The sequence below is a fragment of the Oryzias melastigma genome, linkage group LG19, assembly GCF_002922805.2.
Source record: "Oryzias melastigma strain HK-1 linkage group LG19, ASM292280v2, whole genome shotgun sequence".
Taxonomy (NCBI): Eukaryota; Metazoa; Chordata; class Actinopteri; order Beloniformes; family Adrianichthyidae; genus Oryzias; species Oryzias melastigma.
Window position 1 is genome coordinate 1,195,570 of NC_050530.1, and position 18,827 is coordinate 1,214,396.

An 18,827-nucleotide genomic window follows, 5' to 3' on the forward strand; every position below is an offset into this window, starting at 1 on the left:
GCACTTTGAAAACATCGCAATACTGGTATCAAAACGTTCAACATGTAAATGATATCAATGCTAGTGAGGATTTAAAGGCTAATTTTTAGTTTAGCTAACATTTTAACAACATGTTAGCTTTTTTTGCTAAGTTAGCATCTAGTGAGGATTTTCTGTGCTAATTTGGAGTTGAGGTAATAATTTAGTAACAGGCTAATATGTTTAGCTAATATGGCATCTAATGAGGTTTTTAAGGCTAAGTGGAGTTAAGCTAATGTTTTAACAACATGTTAGCTTTTTTGGCTAAGTTGTCATCTACTGAGTTTTTTATTTTTGGCTAATTTGGAGTTATGCTAATATTTTAATAACATGTTAGCTTTTTTTGCTAAGTAAAGATCTATTGAGGTGTTTTGGGCTAATTTGGAGTTAAGCTAATATTTTAATAACACGTTAGCTTTTTTGCTAAGTTGCCATCTAGTGAGGTTTTTCTGTGCTAATTTGGAGTTGAGGTAATAATTTAGCAACATGTTAGCTTCTCTGGCTAAGTTTTCATCTACTGAGTTGTTTTGGGCTAATTTGGAGTCAAGCTAATATTTTAGCAACATGTTAGCTTTTTTTTGCTAAGTTGTCATCTACTGAGTTTTTATTTTTGGCTAATTTGGAGTTATGCTAATATTTTAATAACATTGCAGTTTGTTTTTCATGAGATTCTTTAAATTCTTTGTTTTGTTTGGTATTAAAACGTTGAGCACATTTATGGCATTCAGGAAATAAAATACAATTCTTCAGCCTTCTTAGTGACCACTTTCAGCTAAAAGCATCACTCTAGTATTATCACAGGTAATCCAGCTCTCTGGTTTAGTTTGCTTTTCTTTAATGACAGGACTGTAATCGACAGCGTCTGGTGTCACTTTTACTGCAGAAGTTTGTGCGTCTGCTGCTTCTGCCAGCATTTGTCAGGTTTTTATTTGCTGGAAAGTCTGAACTGCATCTGAGCAGAAGCTTTTTTAATTCACCAAAGCTATTTTTTCCTTTCTGCGCTCCTCTCTTCCAGCTGGCAGGAGGTGAACTGAAGCTCTGCTGTATTCCCCGCTGACGCTTTGATGCTCGCTTCTTTCTGCACACATTTGTTGATTCTCTCAGCTGTCTTTTTTACTTCCACTCAAAGATTCTCTTCCATTCAGCTTTCTCTTGTCACTTTTTCCCTCCTCAGCCGCAGGACTGCCTTCATCCTCCGCGCTCCTCTTCCTCGCCCGTTTGGCTCCTGGTATTTACTCAGCCGGCTTCTGTTTGTTACCTCCTCGGCGACGCTGCAGGAGAGACGGAGGAATCCAGCTCCTCCGGGGGTTTGGCCCAACCCTCTCCAGCTGCCACGTGTCTGAATCCCAGAAATGCTGAGTTGAGAAACGGATTTCTTTAACTTATTTCAGAGCTGCAGCTCTGGAGAGATCACAAACTCGTAGTGATATGAGGCGGGAGGAGATCGCGTCATCTGCGGCTCTGCGTCAAACCTAAAAGTTTCAAATTAGGCTTTAATAGCTTCCATTTGATCACTTCTGTAACGCTGGGAAATGAAGCATCCCTGACCTTTAACCTTTCAGCTCCACACATGGCGACACCTGAGTAACAAATCTTAGAAGATCAACGTGATTCAGCTGATTCTGATGCAGAGATTTCTGTCTGCTTTGATGTAACGATGCAACAAAATCAGCTGATTTATCCTGATTGTACGTCAGCGTGACGCCCCCTTTCCTCCTCTTCAGGATCCATTGGAATTACGTAAACGGCTGAAGAATTTCTATTGTCAAAAGACCGCCAACATTAGAGCTAAACAGAGTAACAGAGTATATGTTTTAATTGAAGTGATTTTTAAATGGTTACTTAACAGTTTTTGTGTATTTCTCTTTTCCAGCTGAGACTAAACTCGTCAAATTAGCTATTTATCAATGATTGTCGCTAACAAATCCATCCCTGAAACCCGATTGGTTCCCTGGATGTGCAAAAGGATCAAAGCATTTTACGGCATTTCTTAGTCAGAGAATCTTTTGAGATGTTGACAATAATCAGAACTTCTCAAAATCTTTACAAAACTAGAAAAGGTCTATTTTAATGTTATAGGGATCAGAACTGCCCGTCCTTATTGTGACATCTGGACCGTACAGAACTGCAGAAAGGAGGATCAGACCTCACTAAGTCCAAACATGAACTCTGATCTGTTGGGGTAAATTCACCGAATTAAACCTGGTTTTCTGTGAGCAGTGAGGACGCATGACTGAACACAAACTCTCATTTAATCTCAACAAAACAAGAACTAATCCTGATTTAATAACAAATGACATCGAATTAGCTTCTAATCGTTCACACTAATATTCTGAACCGTTTGTTCCGACAGCAAAGTTACTTTGAGAGCACGTTCTGCGTTTTATTACAAAAAGAGATGTTTAACAGCCTCCACTGATGGTCCTTAATCTGAACCGGAAGAAGAAGAGAAGAGAGGCTGAACCCAAATGTAAGATTCATTCCACAACATACGAAAGGGAAAATCCTCCATCTAAATGATCATATTTCCTGATCAGAGCCGAGAGCGCCGACTGTGCAGATTCTTCCCATTCTGAGAATCAGAAGTTCCCAGAATGTGATTTATCTCTGCTCTTCTGTAGGACAGAAAAGGTCGATTCTGTGGGACATCAATGACATTTTATTTATGACGTCTAAGTTTCTTCAAATGTTTACAAATAAAAGTTTAAGATTAATACTCAACACATCCAGTGTCACTTCATGAGGAATAACGTTGAAATGAAGGACAAACGTCTTTTGGTGGCGACCTTCTGGTTTCTTTCTTTGTTTTATTCTGATTTCTATAAATTACTTTTGTTGTTTGATGTTTTATTTTTTTTTATTCTTTTACCAAAAACAGTTGTTTTGCTTTTACATTTTTATTGTGACCTTTAATATGTTTTTGTGTTGAGTGACTTGCTGATGTAATTTGGACTTCAGGGCCACCGTAGTTAAGACTCCATGTTTGTTTGGGGAAGTTTTTTTTAGAAAAAATGATGCCAAAAGACAAAATGTTCTTGTTTGATTCACTGTTTGTGTTTTAATTTCTCCGTTTAATGAAAATGAATTTTATATTTATTAAAAAAACATTTCCTGAAAAGAGTTTGGAGAATTCATAGCTGTAGATGTTCATTAGTCAGAAATGTGAGTCTACGTTGACTGAGCGTTAGCATTAGCATTAGCCGTCCTATGGGAAATTCTATTAAACGTTAGCATCAAGCTAGCGGACTTTAGCTTCATGCGTTAGATTGATTTCTACTTTTATGGATCGATTATTGATCTTTTAAACTTTGATTGATTCAGATTTGTTTATTAAATCTATTAACCCAGCCTTAGTCAGAGATGTAATTTTAAGATTAATTTTCTTCCTATAGGTCAGAAAAAAACCACAAGAACATTTTAAAAACATCATTTTAATCATAGTGAGTTTTCAACCTGTTTATGTCTGAGAAACTATAAAAAAAAAATATTCTTTTATACTTCATAGATCTGTCGAAGAAAACTGATTTTGAATAAACCTTTATTGACTGTAACGATCTCTAAAAACAGGAGTGAAAAAACCTGAAGGACCAGCTGAGAAGATTGAGGTCAATGAAAAGATGAAGGACTCGAGGAAGCTGGAAAACTCGCCGCTCGCCCCTGAGAAACGGAAATGGGGCGTGCAGAGAAAGGGATTCCGATCTGAGGCCCACAAACGCCGCGGCGGCGGGTGCATTTCATGTTCTTCCAGCGAAGGTCGACCTCGTTTGTTCTCCGAGGAGACAAAAGAGGGTCCTTCATGTGTGATGAGAGGAGGAGGTGGGAAGGATGAGAGCGTCCGCGTGGGAAACGTGAAGGTTGATTCAGGCGCCGCGCGGCGACTGGAGGGAATAGATTTGATTATGGAACAGGTGCTCCTCATGAATGTGTGACGGCCCTCTTCAAAGTCCGTGTGGAACCGCTGAGAAATCGCTTCTGCCGGTTAAGAAAAAAGAGGCTCTGAGTGACGTCCTTGGCCTGGTTTGGTGGAGGTCGCTCTTTAGGGATGAAAGGGCCTTTTCGGAGCCTCCGGACTCCAAAGGATCCGTGTGGAGCTTAATGTCCAACAGAAATACCTGGAATGTCCCGTCAAAGGTCACGTTTTAGGATTCAGCTGAAGTCAAAACAAGAAAATCAATAGAAATGAAGGAAAAACGTTTGATTCAGCTGAATGAGGACGTTGTTGAAGCATCTGCTGGAAATGTGTGTGACAGCGTTTTCCTTATCAATGAAAAAATAAAGTAAGATGGCACAGCCAGAAATTTAAGGGAAAAAGTTTATTGAATTAGGGCTGGGTTGATTAAAATCGCTTAAAGTTTAATAGAAAAATAATCATTTATTAAAATTATAAATTGATTTAGCACATGAAGCTAAAGTCCACTAGCTTGATGCTAACATTTAATGGAATTTCCCATAGGACAGCTAATGCTAACACTCGGTCGACATAAAAATAGATCGCTGACTAAATGAACATCTTTATCCCGGACGAGCCCCCAAGTTGTCGAGGCTCGGTCGCCTCGGTGACGTAGCTTTATAAACTCACAGGTAGGAATTTTAATGTTAAAAAAACATTTTTAAAGTAAACATTTGTGGTCTAAAACAGTTTTTTACTCATACTGGAATAAGGTGTAATGCTTTTGCACAATCGCCACCTAGTGGCCAAACTCAAACGCCCTCCAGGAGAGGCAGAACAATGTTATTTATCTGAAACTTCCTGTTAGTTTTTCCTTTTGAGAATCCATGAAACAATACAATAAGTTTTACAGTATTTGAACTGTATCAGATTAATATAAATATATTCAACTCGTATAGTAGATTATTAATGTAATACTTAATAAATGTGTATAAATACGTAAGCTCAAAATTTAATTGATTCGAATTAAATTGAGTGAATCTAAAAAAATCGGAATCATATCGATCCAGGATCTGGTGAATCGAATCATTTCTGGAAATGATCGATACCAGCCCAAGATTTAATGATCCCAAACCAACACAAATAGAAGACACAAAGCATTTCTGTGAGAGGCAGCACTTCCCTTATAGAAGGCTTAGCTCCGCCCACAGGCCAATTAACCAATAATTAGGGTTCTTAGGGAAAATCTATTAAGTGATGAAATATTTTCTCTTATCCACCTATGTGGTGATATTTTATTAATTTTTTTCTTGGAAGTGTTATCCCAGGATTGGGATTCATCCAGTTATTGTGATATGTTTTGTATCGTGAGACAAATATCGTGATTGTGTGTTGTACACTTTCTTTATCTGCACCAACCTGAGTGTGATCTGAATTAAGGGTTCAGGGTGGATCTTGTATCGATCTAAAATGTTGACATGGTGATATTTACTCAATTATTTGTTGGCCTTTGGAGTCTTATCCCAAGACTGGGAAACATCGCAATACGTATCGCATCGTGAGACGCGTATCGGGATACGCATCGTATCGCATCGTGAGACGCATATCGGGATACGCATCGTATCGCATCGTGAGACGTGTATCGGGATACGCATCGTATCGCATCGTGAGACGTGTATCGGGATACGCATCGTATCGTATCGCATCGTGGGACGCGTATCGGGATACGCATCGTATCGCATCGTGAGACGCGTATCGGGATACGCATCGTATCGCCGGACACACTCCTACTGAGTCGGCCACAAATTCACATTTTCCTGAAACATCCCAGGTTTGTCCAAGAAATCCAACTATCCGGTTCCACATGCGGCTCCTTCTTCCTCCATTTGAGTAAAAATACGTCACCTTTTTTTAGTTAATCAAGATTTCTCGATTATATTTTGAATTTTAACATGCCAGATAAATAAGAAAAAGAAAGTTAATAGTTTATTAATGGAATCGGAATAAACTAATATAGATTTATTTAAAAAAGGAGATTCTGCACCAATGTTGTCATGATTATATTTAATAGAAAAATGAGAAACTGAGCACTAAAGTCCTGAAAATGTAAAATGCTGTCTTTGATTAAACTTTCTCTTCTTTCTGTTTCAAGAGAATCTGCAGAGAAACATATTTGACATTTTGTGTTTTAATTTAAGGGGAACTTTTGTTCTGTGGTTAAAAAGTAAAATAAGTGAAAATTGTTGTACAAAGAATTCAATTATTAGAATGATTAAAACAGACTTTGCAGCTCCTGTTTGGTTTTGGTCAGTAAAAACTGGAACAAATTTGAAATTAAATTTAAATTAAATAAAAAATAATTCCCAGTTTTCTTTTAATGATTATGAACCAAAATCCCACAACATAAATGTCTTAAAATGCCATTTTCCATGTTGATGTGAAGCCTCTCTCTCCAAAATCTTCTCTGAGGGGGCGTGGCTTTGGGAGCAGAGTAGCCCCGCCCCTGACCCCTCCCTTTCTTGCTAATTATCAAATGATGACAGATGTGATCTAAAGAGACACAATATCATCCATGACTTTGATAGAAAAACAAAGAATTTGATCTTTTTTTAAATAAATGTACTAATCTGTACTTTGAGCTTCAGAATCTCGTGGATCTCCAAACCGTCAGCTCCTCATTTTTCACACAGAATGTTTAGGTTGTTAATGTGAGGTAAATGAATGCACAGACACATTTTCCGCGGTGCTGACTCACAGGTGGAAGCCTTCTGATTCGGCGCCATGAAAAGCAGCAGGAAAGCTGTGAAGAATCGCACTGTTGGTGCTGCAGGTTCCTCCTCGCCGACACCCGGCGTTCCTCGCCAACTCTTCAGTTCAGACGCTCCTGCACGAGTTTGAGAAGTTTAGAAGCGAACATATTCGTGTCGTTCTGCTGCGTTCAGCCGCTGGTCTATTTCTGCTACGTGAGAACGTTCGCAGGTCGGTCAGGTGACGTTTGCCAGACCCGATGGGGCTGAAGATCTAAAACAGGCGTCTAATTCACACCATCGTCTGCTGAGCAACAGTGTTGATGTGATATCTTACTTTACGTCGTCTCTACAAGTTATGAAAGGAGAAAACAATTCCTGGTTCGTCTTCTCGATGACTGATGACCCTAAAGTTGACCCTCAGTCTCCTCTCTGTGATCACTCCAAACAGGATCTCTGCATCAGTTTGTGTTACGTCAAAGTAGTGATGTGATCCGTGTTCCTGCAGGACGGTTTATGAATACATTTTATGATAAGCGTTAAAGAGTTTTTGATTAATTACATTTGCAGTAAATCAAGCATTTGGAACATGAAATGGTCCAAATAGAATCATTTGGCTCCACTTAGAGCCACTTCACTGTGTAGTGAAATACACTTTATTTCTGGTTTTGTGTCCATTTGTTTTGATTATTATTATTTTTTGTTTATAAAATTCAGCTTTTAGATATTTACAAAAACTGCACAAAAATACTGTTTTCTTTCGTAAAATAAAATGCAGCTTCTGTCAAATTTTAAATTTTCTTTAAATAAATAACAATAAGTAACCACTACTCCTTAATCCTTCATCTCCTTTTAGTGTTCAACATAAACATCACAACCTTGTTGTACGATCCATTTTTTAAAATCTAAGTCCATTTATTTTCTTTAAGAACATTGTCTCTGACAGAGGAAGATCTGGATACAATATAATCTTTAAACTTATTTTAAAGAACATTTTACCTTAATTTTGTTATTTGACATGTTAAAAACACAAATTGCAATTACCTAAAATAAAATAAAAACCCTTTATTCGAATCATTTGGATTTTTCCTCAAAGAACCACAAAAGAAGTTTTGTGACCTTTGAAAATTCTGCCATCTTAAATTTTCTTGCAAACATATTTACACCATAATATTGGGAAAATGTAATAAATATATATATGCAGATCAAGCAGAACAAATTGATATGAAATATGATAAGAAAACATAAGAAATGTGGGTGTGGTTAACAAAAAACTCCGTTGCTAAGGAAATCCAAAAGTTTACTTTAGCCGATTCTTTTAAAAATCACATAGAAATATTCGTTATCACCAGACGATCAAAAAATAAAGTGGTTGCTATGGAGATAAAGCCAACAGAGAAGGTGCTATTTGGAAAAAATGCATTTTTTTTTCTGTGACTTTGTCTAGAATGTGACCAGAGTGCTGGTGGGGGAGGGGCGTGTAGCAGCTAGTGAGGGCGGGTCGGGGGTTTCATTCAAATTAGAAATTCCACCAAAAATCCTCCACGGGAAAACAGGAAAAAAAAAAAACTTTGAACAAAAGTTGCAGCAAAAGTCCGACATCTCGGCGCTCAGACACCATCATCTCTGCAGAACGCTGCTAAATGCACCAAGTGTGTTCTGAAGGAGCATCTGGACGTGGAAGCTCACCCTCCGTGTGCGTCAGCGGTTGTCTGGCACCAATGTGTTGCTCTTTCAGATGACACAAGTCTCTCCATTAAATCTTTCGGGGCTCCTGCCAGCGTTGTTGTTGTTGTTAGCCCGCTGCAATTAGCTAGCCGTGCATGTGTTTGTGGTCCCGTGCAAACCCATCGAGGAAGCCGGCGTTGTAATTCATCATCCGGGCATGGATGTGGCGAAGAAAACGGCGGGAAAAGGGAGGAAATCTCTGGCAGCGGAGCTCATTTGTGCGTTTCTACTGTGGAGCAATTACACGCGGCTCCAGGGGAAGGGTGTCATCTCTTTGTCTGATCTGGAGGACGGCCGCGGCTCCACCTACAGCCGGAAGACGACTGCTCCGCTCCAACAGCCAGGAAGGGCAGGAAAAGGGACAGCTGGCTCAAAATAATTCAAGTTGTTCTGTGGCCGAGGGCAGACGAGAACAGCGTTCAAAGTGGGAGCTAGTTAGATAGCGGCTCGTTCGGCTGCTGTGGCGGTTCAGTTTGAGCACAAATAAAAGAAAAACGGATCACAAGAAACGTGGAGAACACTACAGAAAAGACGGGAGAAATCTTCCAATCTAGACTTCACCTTTTGCTTCAGCTGCAGGAGAGGCCCAGATTCATTTCAGTCTTTTAGTTTCACAATCAGGATGTTTCCAGAAATCATCTTTGATGATTGTGTCTGAATTCCCTCAATACCCCCTTAAAACTATACAGCACACTACTTTAAAAAATATATATATTTTATTTTAATTTAATTTCTCTGCTACTGTGTGTGTACATGTATACAAGAGTTTTTCTTCCCGTATATTTATTTTATCGTGCTGTCACTACACCTGAACTTCCCTTCAACACGTGTCAAAACATTAAATTTTATTGTTTTTATTAAATTAATAATAATTTTCACAAAATATATTTTTATGGAGAGTAAAATATTGAAATTTATTTAAGGTTTAAATTGATTTATTCTGGAATAATATTCCTGTATTTTTATTATTAATAAATATCTTAAAAAGTTACGGTTTTAGCTTTTTGGAATATTTTAGAATTTATTTGGGAGTATTTTTAGGCTATTTTGGAGTTTAGCTAACATTTCAGCTACATGCTAGCTGTTTAGGCTAATTTAGGCTATTTTCCAGTTTTTTTAGGTTTTTTTGAGGTTTAGTTATTTTTTTCAGCTACATGCTAGCTGTTTTGGGAAATCATTTTTGAATTTCTTTTACGGCTAATTTAGCATTAAGCTAATATTTTAGCTTACTGTCAGCTTCAGCATTTTAAGTTATCAACTTTGGTGTTTTCAGCTATCAGCTCCAGTGTTTCAGCTGTCACTTTCAGCATCTCCAGCAGCCGCATTCAGCTTACAGCGTTCACATTAGCATTATCGTAGGTAATGCAAATCTAGTTCATAATTATGTTTCAACATTTAAGATTTTAACGTTTTAAAAATTTACTTTCTCCTAGCTTTTTGGAATATTTTGGAATTTATTTTGGATTTTTTTGTGTGGCTATGTTGGAGTTTAGCTAATATTTCAGCTACATGCTAGCTGTTTTGGCTAATTTAGGCTTTTCTATTTAAGTTTTTTAGGTTGTTTTGGAGTTCAGCTATTTTTTCAGCTACATGATGGCTGTTTTGACTAACCAAAGTTTTTTTTTTTCTTTATGCTTTTTTAATATGTAAGGCTAATTTAGCATTAAGCTAATATTTTAGCTAACTATCAGCCTTAGCATTTTCAGCCATCAACTCCAGTGTTTCAGCTATCAATTTCAGCATCTTCAGCAGCCAAATTCAGCTTACAGCTTTTACACTAGTATTATTACTGGTAATGTTATATATCTAGGTCATAATTATGTAAAACGTTACAGTTTTAACGTTTTAAAAATGTAGTTTTAGAGTGTTCAATGAATGTTTATCCTACCCGCGACCTAAAGTGTGTTTTAGATTTTGGCCTCTTGTGCGATTGAGTTTGGATCTTATTTTATTTTATTTTTCTTTGTTCCAGATTAATTTTACGGTTTTAGTTTAGACATCTATGTTTTAGGTTAACGATCTCCAACATTTTCTTCGGTGGATAATTCTACTTCCACAGATTCAGCTCCAGCTTTTAGCATTTTACCATGAATTTTTGCAGCAAATGTAATTTTTCTATTTGCTTTTCTTTGGCTCCAGAAAACAGAATCTCTTCAATAAAGACGTCAGACAAACTAATTGACTACGGAACGTCAAGATGACCAAACAGGGAGGTTGTTTTAGCAAAGCAGTGTGCAAAGAGTGGAAGTATTTACCTGCAGTAATGGGTGTAATCAAGAGCCAAACCAGCGTCCAAACTGTAAAAGCCCAGAACACAAGAGCTTTCTGCTTTAATGACTCACTATTTCTGTTCTCTCCTCCATCTCATCTCCTCTTTTCATTCTCTTCTCTCTATTTTCTACCCGATCCAGACTTCATACCCCAACACAGTCTAAATGATGGCTTCACTACCTCAGAAGACGGATCCGGCCCGTGTGCTTGTTCTTGTCATGTCTTACTTGGACACTAAGTGTAACAAAGGCATTTCGTTCTGCACCGTGACAGGATATCTGCACCAAAAAGGCTCCATTTCAGACCCTTTCACGTCTGGTGTCTCTATTTCAGACCCTTTCACGTCTGGTGTCTCTATTTCAGACCCTTTCACGTCTCGTGTCTCCCCTGTTGAGTTTCCGCTCTTGCTGATTGCCTGTCATCTTCCCCGCGCTGCCCCTTATATTTCAGAACAAATAGGTGGCAGCTCGCTCCTGTTGCTGCTTTTTTAACCAATTCTCATCCGTCAGGATCACAGGACTCGCTTCCAAGACGTGCCGGATCAAGATCAAAGTTCTCCTTTCTTCATAGATCTTCAGTCCAGATCTTTACAAATACGTAATCCACTTCAATCTAGATCTTTACAAAAACGTAATCCACTTCAATCTAGATCTATACTTAAACGTAATCCACTTCAATCTAGATCTTTACAAAAACGTAATCCACTTCAATCTAGATCTTTACAAAAACGTAATCCACTTCAATCTAGATCTTTACCAAAACGTGATCCACTTCAATCTAGATCTTTACAAAAACGTAATCCACTTCAATCTAGATCTATACTTAAACGTAATCCACTTTAGTCTAGTTACAGATAAACTCGAATTATACAAATATCGTCCGATACCGATACTCGTACAGATAAATCGTCCATATCTGACAGATCATTTATTCCCTGTAGATTTTATTTATAATTTTACAAATAATCAGGACAGATTTTCAGTCAGATTTAGTGCTGCCACAAACGATTATTTTAAAAGTCAACTAATCGCCGATCATTTTTTTCTATTAGTCGACTAATCGGGTCATGTGCAAACTGGATGTAAAACACACATCTTAACCATCATTAGCTTTAAACTAACTAAAACTAGATATATAGCATTACCTACGATAATGCTAGTGTGAATGCTGGAAGCAGAATTTGGACGCTGAAGAAGTTAGTGCTGATAGCTGAAAACGCTGAAGTTGATAGTTGAAATAGCTGAAGGTGATAGCTAGCTAAAATATTAGTGAAACGCCAAATTAGCCTAAAAAAACTGAAAAAAGCCCAAGTTAGCCACAAGAGCTAGCATGTTGCTAAAATATTAGCTAAACTCCAAAATAGCCTAAAAAACCTTAATAAATGCCAAAATAGTCCAAAAATCTAGCAGAATGTCATTATAAATTTCAACTTTACTACATATAATATAAAGTAACCACTAATTGACTATTAAGTTGATTAGTCGACTAATCGTGGCAGCTCTAGTCAGTTTGAAGATTTTGTTGGGGATGGGAAACTGATTTTTGTATTTTCTGAGGTTCTGAGGTGGGGAGGGGGGCGTTGGGGGGGCAGAAGCGACTCAGTATTTTTGAGGACTTCACAAACCTCCCTGAGCTCCAGCCTGACACACATTCACATGACTGAACCGTTTGCAGCAGGACTATTATGGTCAAGCAGCTGGCTGAGACGCTCCCTTGAGAAAATCAATTTCCATATATATGAAGTGTGTGTGTTTGTGTGTGTGTGTGTTTGTGTGTGTGTTTGTGTGTTTGTGTGCGTCCACGCCGTCTCTCTCACTCATGGGGAGGACATTAGCTGTGGCAGATGTGGCGTCCACACACACTCATTTGCAGACGATTGCCTGAACAGACACCAGAAAAACATACATTTCTCGGAGACGCGTCTACACCTACATACACCGCAGCCCCCCCCTCACTGTCAGCTGTCTCATTAAGGTGAGGGTGCGTCGTGTCTGCAGGTGGAGACCCCGAGAGGCGATGTTTGTCTGGGGAGGATGGAGACAGATTGGATATGTAAAGGCGGCTGTGATTGCTGCAGACCAGAATCTGCTGCCGTGTTTTTGTTTTGAAGATGTTTGGTTGACATTTTTCTGACAGAGTCAAAGAAAACTGTGGCTAAAAGGTTAAATCACTTCTAGTTTTTACACTTTGTGTGTAAAATTGGGCAGTTTTGTCGTCCCATGAGGGAACGTTTCAGTCTTTATGCCAAATGTCAATTGGGAAGTAGGGTTGGGCACCAACTGGGTTTTATTGGTTCTGGTGCCAAAGCGGTTCTTTTGTTTGGTTCCTAATCAGTTACAATTTTGGTACTTTAGTACTAAAAAATAAAGCCTACATCCTCCTAAACACATTTTTATTCCAAAGTCGTCACAAAATTGACATTTTTGGTGTCGATGTTTCTTGACGTCCTGCAGGTTTCGGTCGATCCTTGTAAATCATAACGGTTCCTACTTAGAACCAAGTTTTGGTACCAAACCTTAGCAGTGAGGCTTTGGGTCTCAGGGTGGACGCCCTTTCATCAAGCTCTACGATGCTAACAATGGCTAAGTGAGCTTTGAGTCGGGACAAGGTCGTGACTGGAACATCTTACTCATTGGTCGACAGAGTTTAACCTCTGGGTCAAAATGGAGTCAAAATGGGTCAATTTTGACCCAGAAGCCCAGAATCACCTCATGGAACGGTCGTGGTCCAAATCCAGCCATGAATCATCTCAGATGGTGAGTGTGGTTCGTCAGCTTTGTGAGACGACTGGAAGGTGAAGATACTGTGAGGTTAACCACTGGTAACCTCAGCGTGATCACTGATGAGGAAGAAGGGGATCAAAAGACGAATTGGAATTTAGTCAATTTAATAAAAACTGGATTGAGCTGGTACTGAGATTTGGTGTTCTCGAGGCCTTCACTTATATATGTCGAAGGTGAGCTTTAACTGGCACCAGACCAATGCTTTGTCAACAAAGACCTTAACTCAGGGGTGTCAAACTCCAGCTGAAGATGCTAGTGCTAATAGCTGAAAATGCTAGTGCTAGTAGCTGAAGATGCTAGTGCTAATAGCTGAAGATGCTAGTGCTGATAGCTGATGATGCTAGTGATGATAGATGAAGATGCTAGTGATGATAGATGAAGATGCTAGTGCTAATAGCTGAAGATGCTAGTGCTGATAGCTGATGATGCTAGTGCTGATAGCTGATGATGCTAGTGATGATAGATGAAGATGCTAGTGCTAATAGCTGAAGATGCTAGTGATGATAGGTGAAGATGCTAGTGCTAATAGCGGAAGATGCTAATGCTAGTAGCGGAAGATGCTAATGCTGATAGGTGAAGATGCTAGTGCTAATAGCTGAAGATGATAGTGCTAATAGCGGCAGATGCTAATGCTAGTAGCGGATGATGCTAATGCTAATAGCTGAAGATGCTAATGCTGATAGGTGAAGATGCTAATGCTAATAGCGGAAGATGCTAATGCTAATAGCGGATGATGCTAGTGCTAATAGCGGAAGATGCTAGTGCTAATAGCGGAAGATGCTAGTGCTGATAGCGGAAGATGCTAGTGCTAATAGCTGATAATGCTAGTGCTAATAGCAGAAGATGCTAGTGCTGATAGCAGATGATGCTAGTGCTGATAGCGGAAGATGCTAGTGCTAATAGCTGATGATGCTAGTGCTAATAGCTGAAGATGCTAGTGCTGATAGCGGAAGATGCTAGTGCTAATAGCTGATGATGCTAGTGCTAATAGCAGAAGATGCTAGTGCTGATAGCTGAAGATGCTAGTGCTGATAGTGGAAGATGCTAGTGCTAATAGCTGATGATGCTAGTGCTAATAGCAGAAGATGCTAGTGCTGATAGGTGAAGATGCTAGTGTTAATAGCTGAAAACGCTGAAGCTGATAGCCAGCTAAAATATTAGCTAAATAACAAATTCGCCTAAAAAAATGAAAAAAAACTTAGGTTAGTCAAAACAGCTAGCATGTAGCATTGATTGTTTTGATAGCAAAAATGAAGTAATTGTTCCAGATGATTACTTGTTAGAGCATTTTTAACAGCTAAAAACACTTTTTACACTCACTTTGTTTGGACCCGCCCATGTAACTGCTGGCCAATAACTGAAGAGATCTGTAGTCACGTGGTTTTGTTTACAATCTTTGGTCCGAAACAGAAATCTCTGGTAGAGTCTGAATACAGACCAAACGTAATCTTCATTACTATCCGGACCGATGGGCATTCACAGTCTGAATAACCTTTAAAGTTACAAATTATAAACGGATCAATCAGATTCCCCAGTAAAAGTAGGTGGAGCCTGCTGGCCCCAAGTCCAACATCTGAAACGTTTCACAGATTTTGTGTAGTCCACTTTCAATTGGTAGAGGTGTGGACTTCCAACAAGCTCTATCCTGATTGGTGAGAGTGGTTGCCATAGAAATGTTGACTTGGACTCGACTCAGTCAATGCTTACTAATGTCGTCTGGTCCCAAAATGCTGAAGGAAAAATGGCCTCTGAATTGACATCATTTTGATAGACATTTCCTATTGGTGACGTCTCAGCTTTCTCCATCTCAGACCGATCACTTACTTACAGTTACTGACGACATCTGGCTCCAAGATGGCGGCCTCCATATGGTGAATTAATGGTGACTGAATTGTCTAGAACTTATTAAAGTTGGACCGCTTTCTATGGTTGACTTCATTCAGCGGTTTGTACCTTTTAGATACACCAGAGAAAATTGGAAAGAAAAATGTGATTTATTTATTATAATAGTAGAACGGGAGCTAGGCTCCAGTAATAAGTGTTTTTTTATTCATAAAGTTGGAGCAGTCATTCTAAATGTAGATCGATGAAATGTCTCCAAAATGTTTGTTTTTTTTTAGTTTTTTCCTTTTAAATGTCAAAACAACCCAAACCTGCCACAAACTTTGAAGTTGGAGACCGTCTCCGGTCATTTTTAGAGCTGCACATTCCTCCTTCCCATTTTCTCCAAATATTGGACTCCACACGCCCACGAAAACACGTTTCTCATAAGGCAGGTGTCTCCATTTCACTGCAACAGAATTGATTTCTAGTTCAAATCTCACAGCAAACTCCACATTATGGATCGTCATATTCGTCAGAACTTTGTTGTGTCCATGAAGCAACATAAACATTGATGAACCATGTAATGCATATAGGTGTGAAAGACCAATAAAAAGTGGAAGAAAGGATAAAGTTGTTAGCTTGGATCCATTAAGGTCTCATTTTACCTACAGTCCCTGAACGCAACACCAGATTGAACCGTTCATTTCTCCACTCAGAAGGTTCTGCTACCATAGCTAGACTGTAACAATGGTTACCTCTTTAGACCAAATTAAAAACTCCAGAATAACACAGATAACCAGATTTTCAAAATAAAACGTCCCAATCAGGGTTGGTTTCACTTCAAACATCACCACATCAAGGCTAAATCAAAGCTCCAAAAACCTCCCATACCCACGAAAGAGTCTGCTCTGATAGCTCCGCCCCCAGTCTAACACCAACACTCAATTTCTCCACAGAGCTAGTGACGAAAACTTTCATTTTAGATGCAGAACACCGTATATCTTCCATTGGAGTCCTGTCTTCAATAAATTCCAGCTCAACAGGTGTTTGTTACTTTAGACGTGGTGCTCCTTTAAGACCCCCCCCCCGCCCCACCCCCGGTGTGGTACCATCATGAAGGAACCACGTGTGTGTTGTGGAGCAGGTGAGCGATGGCCAGACCTATTAAAGGCAGATATATCGTATGTGCATCCATCGCTGAAGAAGTTTGGATTATTTTCGTGGGAGAAATACAGACACACGGATTTGTCTAAGATGACGTCATGAAGTCGAGTGCAGCCACACGCAGTGGGAGGCGGAGCTTCAGGAATGAAGTCGTTTTACTTCCTGGTAGGAAAAAAAACTCTCGAAAAATAACGAATTTTTCATTTTTTTTGTGTGTGTGTGTTCCGAAGGTAATATATGATAATATACATGGACATAGTTCATCCTGAAAGGCTTAAGAAAATGATGGTATGGCCCCTTTAAAACCCTTCTGCTCTCTTTGGGGTCCAGATGACTCCACCCACATATTGATGTGTGATTCCTTCCATGACAAATGTGGACAAAGGTGGACAGGATTTTATGTCTGCCATGGACATTAGTGAAACTCAAAAATCAAAGATAAAAAAAAGTTCAGGGCACTGTCTTAGGGGGTCTAGATGACCCCACTTTTAATGTAAACAAGATAAGGAGAGCAGAAGTTTTATGAAGTCAAATTTTGAGAAAGCATGCTAGTATAATGCTAAATATCAGCTAAACTTAAAATTTGCAAAAAGAAATTTAAATGTCTAATTTTGATAAACAGTTAGAATAATGATAAAATAACTAAACTCTAAATTAGCCTAAAAAACGTAAAATAAGTCTAATTTTGGCAAAATAGCTAGCATAATGCTAAAATATTAGCTAAACTCCAAATCTGCCAAATGAACTTACAATAAGTCTAATTTTGATGAAGCATATTGCTGACATACGTCCAGGTTGATGGTACCTGATGCCTTCTCTTCTATTCAAGAATCATCTGATTCTTTATCTGGTGACTTGGCCCCTCCCACACGAAGCTAATCGATTTGTGTTGTCAGAATTTGTATTCCTTGTACTGTAGAATTTGACCTTATATTAAAAACGTATTAAAATGATACTAAAGTACACCATCCTGTGTGTTTTATCTCCACGTTTGCAGCTCTAATAACTGCATCAGGTTTGGGTTTAAATTAAGGATTATTTCTTCTTTATTAATGTTATTGCCGACCTTCAGTCATCTTCTCTCCTCTGATTCCGTCATGTTCTCACCTCGTTAGAGTTCCTCATTGTCTCTTTGTTCAGTAATTGCTGGTTTGTGTTTTTCATGTCTCAGTTCCTCGCTGAGCCTTTCTCGGTGTTTTCATCTCCACTGGTTCGTTCCTCAGCTCACTGTTTAACACGGTTTGGGTTTTCCATCGTTGTCCCGTTTGCTCCCGGTTCTGGGACAGTCGGGAAACGAATCCCTCCGATCTCCTTTTACCAACTGCAGCTCAGTTTGGGTGTTTAAAAGCAAAATGCCTTTAAGGTCATTTCCTCTGCGCTGAATCTCTTCTCTGTTTGCCAACTCGGCAGGGAGACTTTCTCCAGTTATTACCCAGAGTGCATCATCATTCTTCTTTAATAATTACATTACAAAGTCCGCCACGGTTAAAGTCAAACTCGGAGAGGCTTTTATTCAGGATGAGACGCAGAAAAATGAAGAAAAGTTTAGACGGTTTAGATCATTTCTCTGAGCAGATCATGATTTAGTCAGCAGGTGGAATATCAGGAGAGGGGGGGAAAGTAATACCAGTATACCAAGTAATACCAGTATACCAAGTAATACCAGTATACCAAGTAAATACCAGTATACCAAGTAATACCAGTATACCAAGTAAATACCAGTATACCAAGTAAATACCAGTATACCAAGTAAATACCAGTTCTACTATCCATAGATCTATATTCTCCTTTAATCTATTCATTATTTCTACTTTAATCCCTCTGGATTGACTGGGTTTGGGACAAGCACAGGACACATCAAATTTGAGTCAACCGCCGCGACGAGCCGCCATCTTTTTCTGGACTTCCTTCGCCGCCTCTCCATGGAAAACATGGATGATGTTGAGCGAGTAGCTCAGGTTGACACGTTTTGGATGGAGGAAACCACACGGATTCCATCGTGATACTCTCTTCACGTCTCCCTGATTCATCCGTGAGTGATGCGTTCAAGTACTGCTGGAATGCTGGGTCATTAGAGTTTTCTTATCAGCCGTTTTAACTTAGATTATGAATAATATCTGGTGAAACTTGACATTTTCCCACTTATTTACCTGATAATTCATATAAAAAAGTCTAAATAAGCGTTTTTAGAAACTCTCTCAATGCTGACGTCCCAAATCGCGTCTGGTGTGAATGTGTCATTAAGGATTTTTGTCTTTTTTTAGGGCTGTAAACATTAACACACCCGATTAATCAAAAAGAATGAAAGTGTTAATATTTATTAACAGAAATTAATCAAAGAAACTGTGTTAACTCGGTGTTCAGGCTTCCACGGCGCGTGTTAAAACATTACGTCAGGTATTA

At 38.9% G+C, this 18,827-nt stretch overlaps 2 long non-coding RNA genes across 3 annotated transcripts in view; one reads left to right on the forward strand and one right to left on the reverse strand.

Annotated features, from left to right (window-relative positions):
* The window catches only part of LOC118600185, a 65,401-nt gene that overhangs the window by 3,298 nt on the left and 43,276 nt on the right, over nt 1-18,827 (forward strand). The gene's annotated exons all lie outside the window — the stretch shown is intronic.
* The window catches only part of LOC112154500, a 51,992-nt gene continuing 33,622 nt past the window's right edge, over nt 458-18,827 (reverse strand). Inside the window, exons 4-5 of one of the 2 annotated variants that reach the window (XR_002920653.1) lie at nt 6,663-6,791; nt 458-1,357 (exon numbers count right to left, since the gene is read on the reverse strand). This is a non-coding gene — a long non-coding RNA (uncharacterized LOC112154500). Of the gene's footprint in view, nt 1,374-6,662; nt 6,792-18,827 lie in introns of both variants that reach the window. The other variant, XR_002920652.1, reaches the window with a different exon arrangement.